We start from the raw sequence: 9365 nt of genomic DNA, 5'->3' as shown, positions 1-9365 counted from the left end.
CCCGCAGACGTTGACGATATCGAGTTTGAACATCGTCACTGTGAGTGGAATATACAAAACCTATTTTTATAGTATATTCTGATTTTACCATACAATACAACATGTTTTGATAATAAGTATTTAATACTTCGATTTAATGATTTTCTAGAAAATGGATTTTTATTAGCGTGCTGATATTTATTATTATTGCGAATGAGTTTGATTAATGATTTTATGACCGCTTTTAAGTAAATTTATGATAATAGTTTTAAAGAGAATTGAGTGGAATTGAGATATGTTGAATAAAAAGAAAATGAGAATTCAGATGTCATTATATGTTTATGTACATCTGTATCATTGTATCTCCTCTAGATACAGTGATACAAATGATATGAGATGACAGTCCTTTAGGGCCCGTCTGAACACACATAGAGGCTTTGGGCCATGTGTTTGGGCGCTTCTACCTGTTGGGGGCATATGCATGTGGTTGATGATTATAGGGATACAGATGTTGAGATACATATGATACAGATGAGATATAGGCCTTTTGTGCCCATTTGAGTACACACAGAGGCTTTGGGCCATGTACTTGGCCGCCTTGTCCTTTAGGGATCAGATTATGCATGCACAAATATGATGAGATATATGGGATATGAGATGGCATTTCCCCGTCTATCCGTTGTAGCTTCGGGGCATGATGGTTCTTGATTGCCCGTCCGTCGAGATTCAAATATGATGAGATTATTCCCCTGGGTACTTGTTTGGTGATAGTTTTTAGTATTCAATATTTGATATTATATGTATTATGATTTCATTGATTTTAAGAAAATTTATGTAATATTGTTATTTCAGTGCATGATTTGAATTAAACAAGTTTATGTAAGTTCTTATGATATTTTGACAAAATTGATTTGGGAAAGATTAAATCATTTTAAATAAATTTATTTTTTCAAAAATTACTATCCACTCACTGAGCTTACTGAGTTTTATACTCACCCCATTTTTATTATATTCACCCCCCCCCCAACAGGAGATTTGCAGGTACATCAGTCGACCCAGCAACGATAGTTAGATTTTGAAATTATAGCCACATGATGATGTTAGGAATTATAGATGTTTTGTTGAGATAGTTTGAATTGTATAATTTATAACTTATTTGTGACTAAGGATAAAATATTTGTATTCTTGATTGAAGGATACTGGTATTTGATTGAGAAAGTTAGCTGTGGAGGTTGATTGATTATTGTATCATTTTTGGGAGTGTTGATTTTATAAATTGGGGAAACTATCTATCGATCACTTGTTTTTTCGTGCTTTTTCAAAAATACACATATCTTAAATTTTTTTGACTGAATTCCACTCGAAGATGCATTTTCTTGCACACATCCACTGCCGTCTAAACTCTATTAAAACTTTGCTGATGTCACGAGGATAAAATTGTTATTTCACCCAAACAAAAAATAAATGACATCGTTTAATGGTTGAAATTAAAAAAAAAAGTCAAAAGCACATCACTGCCTCGAGCAAGTAACCAAAAGCACGCCATTGTTTTTCCAATTTTCATCAAACTTCGTGTTTGTGAAGTGCTTGAGGACCTTTAAAATCCAGCCATTTTTTCTCCAAAAGCACGCCATTTTTTGTCCAATTTATTTGCTATCAAGCTTCTACGTTTCGATTTGTATGGTAATTGTTGTTAATCATTGTTCTTAGAAACCCTAGAATATGGGTTAAGTTGATTTGTAATAAATTTTAGGAAACATCCTCCTCTTGCTCCGCTCAGGCAACGAAGAAAATATCTATGAAGACAGACAACAACTATTCAAGGTGGAAGAGCAAGGGTGTTCGAGATTGTGAAGTCATTCTTCGATGAGCGACGACACATCAGAGGACATGGTGGTGCCGCAACTGCCGTACATAATCAAATTTTGTAAGGCCCATGGAGTTTCGAAAGAAAATGTCACCAAAATAGGGGATGAAGACATTCAACTAGGAGTTTGGGAAGGGTAAGAGTAATGATGAGTTGAAAGAGATGTTATTGGTGGCAAATTATTTGAATATCAAAGAGATGTTGGATTATTTGACAAAGACTTTGGCCAACAGGATCAAGAACAAGAGTGTCGAGTACATCAGGAAGTTTTTTGGGATTCAAACTAATTTCATGCCCGAGGAGGAGGAAGCAACCAGGAAAGAGTATGAGCTTTTAAGGATGTTGATCTAGATGATGATGATTAAGCTTAAGCTTTTTAAATTTTAATTACTATCATTATTTAATTGAAGTAGTTTTATGTTTTATGTTTTACAGTAATTACCGGCTGGATATTGATTAATGTTGAATTTAATCATATCTAATCACACTTCAAATCTTTTAATTTATTAGTGTTTTTTGTATTTTTTTTTCTTTTTCATTTATTTTTTGGCATTTATTTAGGGTAAAATAGTAATTTTATATTTGTGGGTAAAAAGGTCATTTGACTAATATTCTGTTAATTCTAGTAACAAAGTTAAGACGGCAGTGGATAGGTGCAAGAAAATACATCTTTAGGTGGAGTTCAGCAAAAAAAAAAAAAGATATGTGTATTTTTGAAAAAGCTCGAAAAAATAAGTGATCGGTGGATAATTGCCCTATAAATTGCAGGTTTGGGGATGTCATAATTACATAGGAGACTTTGCCAAATTTTTAGTAGAATTCTTAGATATTAAAATTATTGTTAATTCATTTAGGTGAGATTAGATAGACTCGTCCTAAAGATTCGGGGCGGGTCTTTTCAACTGCCTTCATACCAAATGCGAGGGAATATAGTGTTTCTACAGTTGTTGTAGAATGTGTTGTTCTATAGGACCACAATACGAATGGAAGCTGATCTGCTCAAGGCCCCTTGTGTTTTTCTAACTTGGTCTTCAAGTGGTGCTTAATTATTTTATTAATAGCTTTTACTTGCCCGTTTGCTTAAGGATGGGCTGGTGAAGAAGAAGTTCTTGATTTCAAGACTCTGACATAATCCCCTAAAGCGTGAATTGTCAAATTGCTTTCAATTATCTGTAACAATAGCTTAAGGGATTTCGAATCTACATATATTAAATTTCTATACAAACGCTGTTGTCTTTTATTCTATAATTTGTGCCAAAGGTTCTGCTTCTACCCATTTAGTAAAGTAATTGATGTGTTGTATGCTTATTCCTATGGGTGTCAATGTGCAAGTGTACACAACAAGTAATATACTAATGAGTATTCAGATTGTCTCCACAATGATTGATATTATAGGATTTGCTACAACAACCTTAACAGTGCAAATACAATTTAAATTAATATAGAATAAGTGATGAAACAATTAAACAAACTAAATAAAAATAATGAAAATAACAAAATGCAATAAGGAAAATTCCCAAGGCAAACACAAGGACAAACTCAATGGGAATAAATGTAGTTGAATGATGAAACTCACTTAATGGTATTGACTACTTTGCCAACTAAGATCATGTTGCTACAGCATCTACTACAACACTGGGCAGAATCCCTTATACATCCTCAATTTCGCCTATTGGATATCTTATATGTAAATGCAACCAATAAGGATCAGTTGTTACGCTAGCATGAGATATAAAATTATGCGTTCTAGGTTCCAATTACCCTACAAGCTAAATATCTATATCTAGTTCTTCCTAAATTTTAGATCAATCATGGCCCTATTCAAATAGAGATTAACACAACTTGGGAAACCGATCTAAAACCATGTATTACCTTAATTTGTTCCACTAAGTCAGATAGTTTTTAGACTCTTTCTTAGCTAGTATCCATTAAATTAGTGGTCAGCCAAAATAAAGAATTACAATAAGCAAAATTAGGACAAAATGACGTAACAAATCCCGAGCAACACGTATATATCAGTCAAACATCCATTAAGCTTGTTTATCACTCAACCACAATAAAATTTAGTTCATGATTTACGATAGAACAAAAACAAAAATAGTTTTAGCCATCAAATACATTCCAATAAACAAATAAAAATAAGAAAATAAAAAGAAGAATTGAGTTTTGCTTGGTCTTTTTTATATCTCTACTGTTTTCTCCTTGAATCCACTATTGTAGTTCTCAAATCTCTTTTAGTCTTTGTTTTCATTTTGGTTTTTCTCTGTTGTTTTTCTTTAATGTCGGCTCTCCTTTTTCTTTTCATGTATCCTTCTTTTATAACTTATAATTAGGGCAACCAGAAGCGTGTGGCCACGTTTCTTCTATTTCTTTTACTACTCTCCTTCTTATTAATACTTGGTCTTGGCAAACTCTATAGGAATAAGTTTGGTCAGGCTTGGGTCGATAGCTGAAGCTAATATAGCAAGAGCATCTGTTTGCTATTTTCCTCTCTTGAGATTTATATTACAGCGTATTCCACAAAATTTTCTAACAGACCCTTAACCTTTCTAAGATATTCCATCATTTTATCTTCTTTTGCTTGGTATTCTGATTAGTCTGGTTCACAATCAAAGTGAATCGCTATACATTTCTAGTTTTTCTAGCTCCATTTCTTTTTCCCATCTAAGTCCAACAAGTAATGCTTCATATTTTGCTTCATTGTTAGAGACTTGGAATCCAAATTGAAGGGTGGAACTTAGTTCTGTATTTTTTGAAGTCATTAAAATTAGTCTTGCCTTATTTTCTTATCAATTTAATGATTCATCCACATACAACTTCCAGACTAGTAAAGCTCCTAAGTTAATTATTTCCTTTCTGAGTTGATTACTGGTAAATTCTACCACAAAATCTACAGCAGCTTGTCTTTTAATTGCTGTTCTAGGCTGATACTGAATATCATGCTCTTCCAGTTCTACGGCCCATTAGACTAATCTTCCTTACGCTTCTGATTTTTTGCATGACTTGTCTGAGGGGTTGATTTGTCAGCACCATTGTAGTATGGGCTTGAAAATAGGGCCTTAACTTCCTAGCAGAGATCACCAATGCCAGCGCCATTTTCTTTATCATTGGATATCTCATTTTAGCATTTAACAGTGCATGACCCACGTAGTAGATAGGTTTTTCCACTTTATCTTCCTCTTTTATTAATACTGAACTTACTATTGAGTCTGTCATAGTTAGATAAATATACAGGTTTTCCCCTGATATTGGTTTTGAAGGAATTAGAGGACTGCCCATGTACTTTTTCAATTCCTAGAATGCTTTCTCGCATTCATTAATCCACACTAGATTTTTTCCCCCACAGAGAGTTTTAAAGAATGACAAGTATTTATATGTTGCTCGTGAAATAAAGCAACTTAAAGCATCAACCCTATGTTAATAATTGGACCTTTTTTATTGTTTTTGGTGACTCCATATCCAACAGAGTCTAAATTTTATCAAGATTAGCTTCAATTCCTCGTGGACTGACCATGAATCCTAAGAATTTTTTGAAAGATACTCCAAAAGCACATTTACTCAGATTAAGCTTCATGTTAAAATGTTTCAGAATTTTGAAAGCTTCCTTCAAGTTTGCAACGTGGTCCTTCATTTTCTTGCTTTTAACAAGCATGTCATCTATATAAACTTCCATTTTCCTTCCAATCTGTCCAACAAATATCTTATTGACCAACCTTTGATAGGTTGCTCCAATATTTTTCAACCCAAAAGGCATTACTTTATAACAATATAAGCCTTTATTTGTAATGAATGTTGTTTTCTCCCTATCTAAATGATGCATTTGAAGTTGGTTATAACCTGAGTCTGCATCCATAAATGTGAGTGATTCATACCTTGTGGTTGCATTAACTAGTTGGTCAATCTGGATAAAGGAAAACTATCCTTGGGGCACGCTTTGTTCAAGTCAACAAAGTCTATGCAAATCATTCACTTTGCATTTGGTTTTTTTACCATTACTATATTAGCTAGCCAGGTAAGGTAATGCACTTCTCTAATAAATCCTTCTTTTAACAACTTATCAACTTCCTCAACAATTGCTTCAAGTCTTTCAAGATTAAATGACCTCTTTTTACCCACACTATTTTAGAACCACGATTGACATTCAATTGATGGGTTATTACTTCAGGATTTATACCAAGCATGTCTTCGTGGGACCATGCGAATACATCATAGTTCACTTTAAGAAAACTTTCGAGTTATACACACATCTCTAGATTTAGCGATTGGCCAACTTGGGTGCACACACTTTGATCTCCTTACTGCAACTGGAGAATGTTTGATTCTTTTACTGGCGAACCTCTTTACTCATCTTTTTCTTCCCTTAGGTCAAACATAATCTGTAAGTTGTCATGTCTGTCCATCCGGCCACTCAAAACTGTAGCGTAGCATCTTCTAGACTCCTCTTGATTAACTCTCAAAACTCTAACTCCTCCTTCTGTTGGAAACTTTATCATCAAATGGTAAGTTAAAGTTACTGTTCAGAACATGTTTAAAATTGGTCTTCCCAAAATGACATTGTAAACCAACGGATGTCCTACTACTAAGAAATTTACAATCTTAATAACTTGGTGGGGTGGTTCCCTCATAGTCACTAACAATTCTCTGCTACCTAAAAGGATCAAACATTCTCCCCCATAACCAATTAAGGGTGTGCGCATTAGTTTTAATTTTTCTCTTCCAATCTCCATTTTATCAAACGCTGCTGCATACAGAATATCTGCGAAACTTTTATTGCCTATCAGAACGCTGTAGACGTTCCTATTTGCCAGGATTATAGAGATGACTAAGGCATCATCATAGGGCTGATGTATTCCTCTCGCCTCTTTATCTGCAAATGAAATAGTGTTATGTCTTATTTTGGCTTCATTTTGAAGTCCACTAGCTAAATCTACAACAAAAACCCCTGGTGTGTTTCTGGCCTCTCTATCATGGGCTTTTCAAGCCCTATTAGAATCTCCTCCACTTGCAGGTCCACCAATTATGGTCCTTATGAGTGTGCCACTCGCAATATCTTGGTTTTCTACTTGCACGGCTGTAGATAGTGTTATTTTCTGTGGAGTATGGAATAGCTCCTTGTCGTGTATTCTTCCACCATCCTTCCTCACAAATTCTTTAAGATATCCTCTCTAGATCAAGGATTCTATTTCTTCATTGAGATCAAAATAATATTTTGTATTATGGCCATGATCTCAGTGGTATTGGCAATATTTGTTTCAATCCATTTGATTGGGCGCTGTCTTGATGTCCTTGGGCTTTCGTAGTAAGTGTAAGTTTCTAATTTTCATTAGCACTTGATCTTTAAGCAAATTAACTGGTGTATACCTCGGGAACCTACTCGGCGGAACCCTTGACCTTTGTTTTTTGTTCTACTTATTTTTTCTTTGTTTTTAACTTGTTCCTTATTTCTTTTCTTTTTTCCTCCTACTCTTTGTGATTTTGGGTCAGCCCTCATTTTCGCATTAGTTAACTCATCTGCGTTAGAATACTTTTGGGCTCGTAATAACAATTCCATGAAAGTTCTTGGTGCATTTTTTAGAAACGAGTAATGAAATTTCTCTGGTTGCAACCTGGCCATAATAGCAATCAATGCCATTGCATCACTATAGTTTTCCACACTTACAGCTTGTTTGTTAAAACGAGTAACGTAATCTTTCAAAGATTCATCATTCCCTTACTTAACCGATAGAAGATGAGTTGAAGGAAGTGATGGTCTTTGGCTCTAACAAATTGGCTGACAAATATCTGACTTAGCTGGGCAAATAGGGAAATCGATCTTGGTTTTAGCTTTCTATACCACCTTCGCGTGACTTCAGTGGTGTTAGCGAGAATGCCCTACACATAGCTGCTCATGATGCTCCATGCAACTCCATCCAAGACCTGTATGTCTCTAGATGTTCTGTCGAATCTCTTTCCCCTCCATATAATTTTATCTGGGGCATTTAAACTTTAAAGGAAGTGGTGCATCCAATATGTCTTTAGTAAAAGGAGGTTTTATCTCCTTCATATATGGTTCAATTAGAGTTTTATCATTATCATCTATTCTTTTCTTGAGCTTTCTTAACTCTGCCTCTAAGCTCGTTGAGTCAGCACTAGACTTAACATGTTCACACATTCTAGATTGGATTCTAGACTGGTGTTTTTCATTCAATCTCTCGCATAGGTCTCTAGAGTTTAATGCTTCTTTGACTTTATTATAATTAGCATGACCGGCATGGCTTCTGACTCGTGAGCCATCTTGAAATCTTTCCCTTTCATGACCATGTTGATCATGATATTGGTGATGTTGTTGTTGCTCCTCCACTAGCAGGGCCGATCCACGATTCATTTGATCCTCTATATACTGGAGCACAAAATTAATGTTTTATGTCAAATCAGCCACTTGCTGCACAAGCAGTGGCTGCGAGCCCTTACTGCTACGCTGCCTTCTTTGGGGGTTTGGGACTCGCATAATCCATAGTTACGATGACTACATTGGCTTTGTTGTCTCATGATTTTGAGTTAAGCGATTTTTTATTTGTAATTAATTATATCTTCTCCACAGACGGTGCCAATCTATTAACACTAATTTTTGGTCAACTACAAAATTAACTAAATGAGATGATATAAAGAGTGAAACACTAAGGATTTACGTGGTTCAGCGCTTGGCCTATGTCCATAAGAGTCAAGAGCGCAAATTTCACTATTGAACAATGATTACAATAGAGTTTTTCTTTCTTGCTATTCGCCTTTTGAATTTTTTTTCCTTGTCCTTTATACCTCTAGAGCTCTCTATTTATAATACAATTTTTTAGTATCTTAAGTCTTCGCTAATTCCTTATTTTGGTCGATTTTTTCTACTTAATTAGAATTTTATTTGGAGTCTATTTTCGTCTCCTTCTCGATGTAGGTTTCCTAATCTTCTAGGTTTTTCTTTCTAGATTTTTTGTTATGCTTTGCTTTTATTGTTTCCTGCAGTGCATGTTTCCTTTTAATTTTTACTTTTCTATGCTTTGGTTCCTGGTTCCTGGACATGACTTTTCATGCTTTCCAGTTTTCATGAAAAATGATGTGTCTTTTATTCTTCATGTGAATTTATGTGACTTTTGACTTTTCTTAGTTCTTGGTTCTTAGTTCCTAGTTCCTATGACTTTTGACTTTCCCTGATTCCTGGTCCCTGGTTTCTGGTTCCTTTTCATGCTCCCATGCTCCATTCTTCATGTACCACTTTAATTAATTCTTTTTCATGCTCCCATACTCCATGCTTCCACTTTAATTAATTCTTTTTCATGCCCCCATGCTCCATGCTTCCTACTTGAATCAATTCTTCCTCATGCTCTCATGCTTCATGCTCCCATGCTTCATGTTTCCACTTTAATTAATTCTTTTTCATGCACCCATGGATTTGCATGCTTTACTTTTCTCTTTGACATCAATTATTGTCCGGTACAATCTGTTCTTGACACCACATTTAGTAGAAGATCATTATCCTTTAGCACAAGAA

At 34.8% G+C, this 9365-nt stretch overlaps 1 pseudogene; it reads left to right on the top strand.

The window, feature by feature from the left end:
- The window catches only part of LOC112099180, a 5520-nt pseudogene extending 3309 nt beyond the window's left edge, over nucleotides 1-2211 (top strand).
- Nucleotides 2212-9365: the final 7154 nt, after the last annotated feature.

The sequence above is a fragment of the Citrus clementina genome, unplaced genomic scaffold, assembly GCF_000493195.1.
Source record: "Citrus clementina cultivar Clemenules unplaced genomic scaffold, Citrus_clementina_v1.0 scaffold_9, whole genome shotgun sequence".
NCBI classification, from domain to species: domain Eukaryota; kingdom Viridiplantae; phylum Streptophyta; class Magnoliopsida; order Sapindales; family Rutaceae; genus Citrus; species Citrus x clementina.
This window is presented reverse-complemented; position numbering and strand designations above follow the sequence as displayed.